Source organism: Tenrec ecaudatus, chromosome 7 (genome assembly GCF_050624435.1).
Source record: "Tenrec ecaudatus isolate mTenEca1 chromosome 7, mTenEca1.hap1, whole genome shotgun sequence".
Taxonomy (NCBI): Eukaryota; Metazoa; Chordata; class Mammalia; order Afrosoricida; family Tenrecidae; genus Tenrec; species Tenrec ecaudatus.
Genome location: NC_134536.1, coordinates 120,006,960 through 120,017,494, shown reverse-complemented (window position 1 = coordinate 120,017,494; position 10,535 = coordinate 120,006,960). Strand labels below are relative to the sequence as shown.

Below are 10,535 nucleotides of genomic sequence, written 5' to 3'. Positions count from 1 at the left end.
AAAAAAAGTCAAAGGACAAAAGAGGTAGAACTCTTGTACCTACGATAAAACCGCTAACATATATGACATTATCTAGGTCAATTGTGAAGCATAACTGATTATTTCATCTGTCCTTAAATGTGAGCACTCTCTTACCTCTCTCACTGCCACCGCGTCGATGCTGACTTATATTGGTCCAATAGAACAAGTAGAATTGTCCCTGTGGGGATTCAAGGCTGTAACTGTGTGTGTGTGTGTGTGTGTGTGTGTGTGTGTGTGTGTGTGTAATACTTTATTCAGTCATTTTTGTTTACAATTGAAACTCTGGGTAATTCAAAATTAACATTCTTGCCAGTGAGCTTCTTATAAACTCCAGAAAATGTTCCAACCTTGCAATCTACATTGTCCTGTTGAGTTTGGTTCAGATGAACCTGTATACGCCTACTGCAGTCCGGCTCTACTAAATTCAAGATTCTCTTGGCCACAATTTCACTTGGGAAGACCATCTTCAAGGATGATAGCATCAAGCACAGCTGTCAGAGTACGTCTGGGACACTCTGACATTTCTTTATGGCTTTTCAGAGTTGGTTTAGGCAGAATTCTCCTCTGAGCAATAAAGACATGACGTGCTTTCCACTGAATTTCTCCTCCACTTGACATACTAACCTCTGGTTCACACACCAACTTAACTCAGCTGAGGAACAGGAAGAAAGATTATAATAGCTTTCCTGCCACCACCAACCTCGATTTCCTTGCTTGCTGTTATTTTCAGCTCCCTAAACTGAACCTTTGGGTTTGAGTTCATCTTCAGCTCAAGAAGAGCCTGAGAAATGCTAGACTTCAATTCAACCGAAGTTTTGCTATTGGCTTTTACAATATTTGCCCTTGAACTGAACAGAGCCATTTTCATGCTGAGCACTGGCCTGGGAAGAGGAGTCTGTAATGCTTTAAGGAAGTAGCAAACCTCTTTTTTCGCCCCTGGAGAGGCTGATGGTTTTGAACTGCTTACATTCAGAGTAACTGCCCAACAGTGACCACTGCACTATTATTTCTTTAGGAAGTTTCCAGTGCTTGTACAATTGAACTTGCGTAGTAATTTCCTCATCTCCAGTCAGGGAGCAGAATAATAGTGCAGTCATAATCTGGTTACAGAATTTTGTCTATTAACCCCTAACATTAAAAGATTAGTCAAAATATTTATTTAGAACATATGGAGACCTCAAGGGAACAAAGAAGATCCAAGTAACAGTTTCTTGAAATGTCTGCTGTCCTTGTACCAATTAATTGAAGAAACACAGCTTCAATATCTATACTCTATTACAATAATATAAAAGCCAATGAGATTAAATTTCCAGATAAATCAAGCACATATAATAGTAGGTAGATGTAGGAATCAACATATGAATTGGGTATTGTTATATTCCTTCAAAGACACACTCAAATGAAGAATGTCACTGTGGTATAATTTTAATTCATGCAGTATCATAAAGCAACAGGTATAATAATAAATCCATTACCATATACTGAATTCGTCATGATCTTTTATGGAAAATGTGCATGCATTGGGCTACATTACCCTGCAAAACAGGGATGTCTACTGCCATTTTATGGATGCAAAAACAGAAGTTTACAGAGGTTAAATAATGCTCAAGTTTACCCAGATTGTGAGGAGTAAGCTGAAAGCCAAGGAATAGAAAGGTCAAGTGTTCATTGACAATAGGCACAGCTTTCTTTAGTATAAAATTAACATTGGCTCATTACCATCTTATTTCAAATTCACTTCACTTTGTTTCTGTCACCTTTGACTCTCTTATTCTCTCAACAAATTTCCTAAGTGCCAACTGTCTTTAACTGTTCTCGAATGAGAATACATACAAGAATTTTTAGAGGCATTCTTATTCCCTATGTAAGAGTTCGAGTAGTCAAACATATATATTATTGGAAATATATAGACAAATTATGCTTCTCCTCTGAAATTATTAGCAAAGTTCCCCATTCATGAGAACAAATAAAATAAGAGAAATGGGTAGCTACTAAGGGGATCCAGCGGCAGTATAGATACGCATCGGAATGCTAACTAAAAGGCTACCTATTCAAAACCCAGTTTCTCCTTGGGAGAACAATGAGGCTGTTTGCTCCGGGAAAGATGTGTAGTCTCCTCTAAGAAACCCTATATTTGGCTGCTTGACTGGGAATGGACTTGACAAGGTTGATTTGGATTTGGGGTAACAACTGGGACATACGAAGACCATTTTCTGTGCACAGACTTTAGGGAAGAACTTGATCATCAGATGTCCCTAGAGCAGGAAGGGCACTGGATACAGGCATTTGAATGATGAAATCGAGATGGAGTTTCATTTATTTGCTGACAAAGGTAAACTGACAGCAGGACAAAAACTAGCTCCGAGTGGCCATAAATGAACGGATTCCTTGCCCAAGTAAAACGGACTTGGGAGATAGAATTGCCATGTCCTTCCACGTGTTAATGGATACTTTTTATTGGGGGGGGGGGAACGACTTCCCGTCATAGTATTCAGCTCACAATCACTTCACTATGCAACTTTCATCAGGGAAGAACCTAATAATAGCACATCCAGACAAGCTTGACCCCCTCAAAAAAGAAAAAGTCAGCCTCATCAAAGCTGAATTAATTGCATCTTATTAAAAGTTAAATGTACCTTGCAATTAGACGTGCTCAGTGTTTCTCTTGGAAGACTTTGATAAATATCTGGGTGGTGTGGTCTCTGGCACGCAGGCCATCAAGTCCTGAATGTTTGGCTCTTCCCATGCTCATAGGTTGTTCAGGAGTGGGCGCTGCTTGGGGTAAAAGGTCCATAGGTCTGCTTTTAGATCAGGAAGGACAAGACTACGGATACCATTTAGTTTCCTCACTTCATCCTCAACATTTAGGCTTGTCACTGACACAGGTATGCCAGGTAATAAATAGGTAGTGGTTAAAGGGAGGAGTAATTTGTTCAGCCACAATGATGCTTTACCAGGGTGTCCTAGTAAAAATAATGTTAATTTCAGAAATTAAATAGGTGAGACACCGATATAGATCTTAGTTAAGAACATAAAGGGAACGCACCATTAATAAACTATGAATTGGTTCTGGGATTAACTACTCAGGAAACTCACATCAACACCAAATGTTGACATCCAAAGCTAATGTAAACACTTAACATGATCCAATATATAATACTTTCCTTCTTGTTTTCTCATTAATTTGGAGAACTGAACTCAGATTTAATTTGAGGGTCCACTCACTAAAAGGGAGATTTCACCATGTCTTGCATCAACCTCATTATCCCACAAGATAACTGTCACATCATCATGCGTAGACGACTGGTACTCAGAGTATTATTTATTTTTATTAGAGAAAATTTGTAATTAAAGTAGTATTTTATCTTATGCCAGGTACATGCCACCACTGACTTTAGAGAGAGAAAATGAGTTGCTGTCAGAACCAGCCAGGAGTTCCTGTTTCCCTCCCTTTTATCTCATGTCTGTGCTGAAGGTTGGTACCTGTGCTTTCCCCATTCTCTAGTTGTCATTGTTCCTATTGCCTTTCTCCAGTTTGGGCGGCTGTCACCCCTCCATGCCTTTCTCCCCAGCAACTTCAGATCGGACCGGCTTTCTTCCCTCGAGTGGAACTCACCCTGTCAACCCTAACAATCAACAAAAGACACCCAAACATCCAAAAGCTCCCTCATTACTCACCGAAACCTCACGGTTTACTTGTGCCACTGCCAACTGCGTTCTTAAAAATACACAACACACCCATCCCCATAAACCCACAGCAGCATTTTCACTAAGGGATGAAATCCTGGAACATTTAATTATCTTGAAAGCACATGGTAATTAAACACTTCTCCTAACGCTGGGAAGCTGGGGTGGAGATGGAAAGAAAGCTAGGGATTGGAATCCATTATGGGGCGGAGGGCGGCTTCTGGTGGGTCGATTTAAGCAGATTGAAGCTGGGCAGTCGCACATAACCGCCTCAGGTAAGGGAGCGCTGTGTTCCTGTGGGGTTATCAGACGGGCCAGGCCTTGAAGGCAGAGCAAAGCCCTTCCACTGGGAAGTTCTTCCTAAGTGCTTGCATGGCATCCGTGGGATTATCCCACCCCACTCACACATCATCTGGCTTTAAACTCCAGGCCCTCTGGCAAAGAAGAGGCGAAACCCACTCTCTTCCCTCCTCCCTTTTATCCCATGGTTCTGCCTTCCCCATCCTGTTTCCTAGCAGCCGCTGGCTGAGGCCTGCCCTTCGCTGCCAAGCACCAGGCTGGATTAGCTGCAAGCCAATAGCTGGGGGTCAGGATTAAGAGGCCAGTGTGCACTTTAATACAAGCTGCCTATAATTAATGGCATTATTAATAGCTTGACTGAAAAATTCATTAAAAAATCCATTAAAAATAAATACCCTTTTACAAAAGGCATTGCCTTGGGTAAGAAAAACAGAAAAAAAGATAAAGGAAAATTGATTGGTGGCTTTCAGTTCACAGAAAGACAGACCATAGTTCAAACTGATTAAAATTGAACATTTTAGATTAAGCACCCTTGCCAAAATATTCTCTGTAGTTACCCAATACGAAAATATTATGGTGTATCACATATTTATGCTTTTATACAGCACAGGTTGGGATGTAAGACATAAAGGTAGCTGTTTGAGATAACTTTCTTCTTGAGTTACTCTCTGGGAGAGCAGAACGTCCTCTGAATACTGGTTGATGGTTGTGAAAAACTCAGACCTTTAACCGGAAAGGGTCTGCAGAGAAGGTGGATTATTACTTTCTGCCTGTACATTCTCAACATTCCCCATTGTTCAGCATCCTGACTATTGCTTAGATACAGATCTTTTCTCTTTTTCGTTCCTTTTTTTTTTTTGTAGTCATACCAGAGCTCTCCTCCTCCCTAGATCTGGCTCTGTAACTTGGAATCGATCTTATTGAGTTTTGCCTCAGCCCAAGTAAACAGTGTTGACGGTGATTGGAATGTCGGTGGTTCGTCTGTTTACCCAAAGAAAAGTGGAGACGAAACAGAAAGTCCTGATGGATGCAGGCTTTGCCTCTGAATTCTTCTCCTTAGAGGATTGTTTGTGTTGATAGTAAATCTGATCTTTTGGGTCAATTTCGCTCAGGGTCTAATCTGCTCATTGGTGTGAGAGGAACATTGTCTTTCAGAGGTACAGCCGACCATGCCCTCTCAGGGAAAAAGACCTCCTTCATGAGCCTATTTGCTGGAAGAGAGCTTTTATTCACTTCACCTGTTATGTTGGGCCTATAGAGCACAAAGCCAAGTGGAGATTAGGCAATTATCTGGTTAATAGGATCAACATAGACAAGCAGTTCATTCAATGGGCATTTCTGACTGCACACCACGCACAGCTCAGCCCTGGATGGGATGAGGGGCACAGGGCGAGAGAAAATATACTGCTACTTAGTCTGTAACATGATAAAGGAAATCGGACCGAGACTAGCAACCAATGCACAATCTATAGGCTGGGTTTGTAGGTCTTCATGTCACAGGAAAGAGAACAAGTTAAAATTTATAGCAAGTGATTTAGTTAGGGAGCATTTTAAAAAGAAGATTAATCACTTTCTATAAAGCTTGAAGATGTCATCACCTTTAAACAAAATCATTTCAGAGAACCTACGCAGATTTACTTTTTTAAACGGGTCCAATCCCTCGTGTTGTTACTACCCGGAAGTTCCCACAATTTGTGCAGAAGGTGGCGTTCAACTAACTCCTGGAAACAAGGAGAAGCCTATTTTCATGTGGATCCACTTCGACACCCACAGAGCTTATCTTAAAATGTTTCTACTGCTGCAGCTCAGCTTTCCACCTCCTCTGAATACTTGGTACTTGCAAACGTCTTTAATGGTAGGAGCACAACTGTAAGACGTCAACAGAACTGTGAGCATCCCAATAGAAAGATACCGATCGTAAAAAAACAAAGGGGAAACGCTTTAGCTCAGTGGCTCTCCACTTTGGGAGGTAATAAAATATGACCCTGATTAGTGGGGTTCTGAGGACCTCCCCAAGTAGAAAGTGCTGAGCCCAGCAGCATTCTCATTCCCTACCCTCTCTCTTCCGATCTGGCACTCATGGTGAGTTGCTCCTAACTTACAAAATGTGCAAGTCTCGGTGCTTTGGGTGAATCTCTTGTCTGCTGTCGGCGATCTTCTGATAGGCTCAATGATTAAAAAAAGACAATACACATACCACGGGTTGACATTTGAGAGGGAAAGAAACTACATTATTTGGTGGTCCATGGTAGGAAAGGCATCTGGCTCATTTATTTCTGTATTTGCTCATGGGATCAAGGAGCTATTTTGACACATCTTGGAGACAGACTGCATTTGCGCGATCTAAAGAGAAGGGTAAAGGCACAGGAGGACATCTTCTGGAAGGAGACTCTGCAAGGGTGAAGCAACAGGGCAGGTGAAAATGACTCAGGGATAGATGGGGGCTGCGTTGATATCCCAGTCAACTGTTGGTCTCTGCCTTCATTAGGTCAAAGTTAGGGGAGACTTTGGTGAGGAAGAGAAATGTCTGAGCAACCAGGAAAACAAGGTCTAGAAAAGGCCAAGAAGACTGGAAGTTCCATCTTTTATTGTTCAAATTCTAGCCACTAAGTGAGTAGCTGAGCACTTTACTCTTGACTACCAGGCCTCCTTTTAAAGGGGACATTTCAAGAGCTCTGAGTTAGAAAGTTTACCAGAGTCAAGCACTTAGAATGTGTCCGCTCCTAGCAAAGAAGAACCAAATGATTAAAGATGTGAATTAGGAAGGATGTTCCAGACACAGAGAGAAAAGGTACCAAGGTTTCAGAAGTTTAAATAATATAAGCATTATCCTTCCTCATTTCTACTAAATCAACCCAAATCTGATGAGGTGGATTCCAACGGGTTTTAATCTTTATTCTGGCTCTTCAATTAGTTCAGACATTAAATATGTATATATGTATTTACTGAGCACTACCTTTGGCAGAAAATTATGAAATGAAGAGACAACATTGCACAAAATAGACAAAAACTCATGCCATCAGGTAGCATACATTCCAGTGAGAGAGATAATCAACCAGGTAGAAAAAATGTCTGCTGTGTTAGACAGTGACAAGGACCAGGAAGAATAAATAAATAAATAGAGTAAGATAGAAATGTCATAGGGGATCTTACAGCATTGAAGCAGGCCTTTGAGTAAAGGCCTGAAGCAGGCCAAGATATCTAGAGGAAGACCCTCCAAATACAGAGGAGAGCAGGGTAGATTTCTCAAAGGCAAAGTGGAAAAGCTGTGCTCTTTCTAAATTTAGACATCCCGGAGGGCATCGCTGAGACTTTCTGGTGGCCATAATTGAGCATCTACCCCACTACTAACCGAAGGATTGGTGCATTTGAACCTCTCCCACGGCTCTGTGGTTGGAAGAGCTGGGAACCTGCTGGCATAAAGATTACTCCCACGAGTCTCGTCAAACCCTTTGACTTGGTGACATGGTGTCAATGTGAATCTGAATTGACCAGGTGGCACACTACAACAACTAGGCCATTGGATGCAGGCAAATTGCATTGAAACTTTAAACTGCATCCAACAAACAAACCAGAGTCCTTGAGGAAGGCAGGCGGTGGATAACAAAACAACACGTTTTCAGAATCACTGTTTGAGTCTCATATTAAGGTGGCTGCTGTCATCCCCAAAGACTGTTTTCTGCACTTTTAATAATAAACTGAGTGGAATTGGGGTGGGTAACTATAAAACTGACTTGGTTTTGCTAAAAAATAAAAATAAAACTGCTATAAATTTGGGATATTTATTTTTTTACTTCTCTATAAGATTATAATACTAAAGCATAACTACTGTGGGCAATTTCATCCATCCATTCATCTACAAAGATGCATTGAAATGACAAAGATGCATTGAAAGTCTACTTGGTGCAAGGTTTTCTTTATAGCCCTCAATAAAAAAAGATTAAAAAAAAACAACAGGTCTTTTTCTCAGAAAGTTCTTAGAGCCTAAACTGGGCACAGACAAGTTGGGAAAGGTGATGTAGTACAACCCAAGTGAGGTAGGAACATGACGATGGCAGTCTGCATCCACAGTTTCGCAAGAGAACATTTCTAACCTGAGTCGTGCTGTTTGTCACGGACGGAGCCAGTTGAAGGAATAGGGCGGGACGTTTATTAAATTTGGGGAAGACAGATAAAACTCAGGAAGGCATGAAAGGCAGTTAATGAATAAGTACTCTGGATGGTTTGGAAAAGAACCCATGAAAGATAAGACTGGACAAGTTAGTAGAATTCAAGAAGACCTGGTGCCACCTTAAAAAGATTTCTTAAAAAAAATTGATCAATAAAGTGATATTATTGGCTATATATTCTGGAATGATTACTCTGATAACAGTGTCAAGATTCTTAGTAGTAATCTGGAGGCATAGGAATCAATTAATGAACTGTTGAGGTTGAAGTAATTCAGATCAGAATTAGGTAAATTTGAATTATGGCCTTATAAATGATTCTAGTTCTAAGTGTAGCAATTGAAGCAAGAGTAAAAAGGTTGATATGAAGATGAGACATTTAAGAGATGAAATGATGGACTTATTAGAGAGAAAGCGAAAATTCAAAGAAAGCTATAGAAGCCTGGCTTATCCAAACTGGAAAGATGGCAGTAGGTTTACCAAAGGGAGAAAGAGCAAATTTCAGGGACTTGATGAGAAACCTCATAGGGAGGGCTAAGAGGGAAGTTGCTTATATGGATCTCATGAAGCAAGCTCTGGTTAAAGCTAACACAGTTCCTCTCTGGGTTCTCAGGACACATTCACGGTGCCTCTGTCTTGATGGCTGACCCGTAGGATTTAATTTAGTTCATTTTTAATGCATGCACCACAAAAGAGTAAATTCCTGGTGAATAGCAACGCTGAGAATGTCCTTTATCTTAGTGACTCCCTTGCAGTGTTCTGCAGCTTATTTACATCCTTACACGGATCCACCCTGATAAAGGGTCTTGCTCACCTGTGGAACATATTCTCATGGAGTCACGGAGAGAACAAATTCAAAGTAAAAACATAACCTCTTTCCTCAGGAAAGCATGTTGCAATAAAATAAGTGAGGGTACCATGACTATTAGTAACTTTTGAAAATTCTTTGTGACAAGTAAAAATTGTGTGTAAATGTGTGTGTGTGTGTGTGTGTGTGTGTGTGTGAGGGAGAGAGGGATGGAGGGAGAGGGAGAGGGAGAGGGGGAGAGAGAGAGAGAGAGAGAGAGAGAGAGAGAGAGAGAGAGAGAGAGAGAGAGAGCTGCTATATGCAAGTAATCACTCTGTCCTGTTATACACCCCATCCATATTAACAGATATACATTAAGTTGTGGTGATTACATAAATTTTCTGTCAACTTGAAGAAAATTAAAGTGTAGGGATGGATGTAGCCTGTCAACCAGGTCACAGCCTGACGGTGCTTTCTCGTCAGTGTGATATTCTTATACAGTATGTGGGGGGGGGGTGCGCCAGATGCTTACAGACATCCTCCCTGAGGACTGTTAGTCACCAGACTACAGGGTAGGCCTCGCTCCCTGCTGCTGTTTCTCCCTGAGGCTCTCAACCAAGCATTCTCTCCCTACAGATAATAGTCTCTGTTGTTGAACCAGGGAGCAAGTCAAACCAGCTCTGTGACATCCAAAGTTAAGCTGCCATCCTGACTCTAGAATCTGCCCATCTTGTCACATGTATACCCCCAATCCCTCCTCTTTCTATTGCATGTATGGCCCTAGACCTTCCCATTCCTACGGGCACACCCCTAGCTCATGCCCTGCCTGTCACGCATGCGCCTATCATACATGCCCTTCCTATGATGTGTATGCCTATTGTACTGCCCTTTCCTATGACGTGTGGTGTCCTGTAATGATGCCCCCTGAAGGAGATATAACCCTGGTCAGCAATAAAGTTGAGGCTCCCTCCTGTTCTCAGACTGGGGGCTCTCTCCTGTTCTTGCGGCTGGGCTGCCCCCTCGAGAACCATCACGCGGGGCTGAGGTGAGCATGCTACCATGAATGTGTCTAATCCCATTTATTTCAATACTTCTCTTCTATCTCTCATGCTCTCTATAACTTTACTATGATCTTTACTTATTATCGCTGTACAACTGCGCCTACTGGACCTATGATGATGTGTCAGGGGCTGGCTTCCCCTGATAATAAGGAGGGTCCTTGGAACAACTGATCTCTCTCTGCCTTCACCTACCTGTTGATGAGCCACACGGAGACTGTGTGAGCCCTGTGATGTGGCTCACAGACTTCACACCCACATGGCCTATGATCTTCCTCCATTCTGCATCATTTCATGTGACTGCATGAGTCTGAAGAGTGGTGAATGGACTAGTATCAGACTTACGGACTTGATCTAGACTGGGCTAGGATGTTTTCCTGATATACAACTACTTCTTGATATAAAGCTCTTTCTTACACATATGTGTGTCACTGGATTTGTTTCTCTAGTCAACCTGGCCCAACACAGACTGGAAGATAAGACTTGTAAGACTGACAAGGATTGTGGAATTATTGG

The 10,535-nt window shown here is 41.7% G+C and overlaps 1 pseudogene; it reads right to left on the bottom strand.

Moving 5' to 3' along the window:
- Nucleotides 1-275: 275 nt before the first annotated feature.
- Nucleotides 276-10,300, bottom strand: LOC142452477 (small ribosomal subunit protein eS7-like; annotated as a pseudogene).
- Nucleotides 10,301-10,535: the final 235 nt, after the last annotated feature.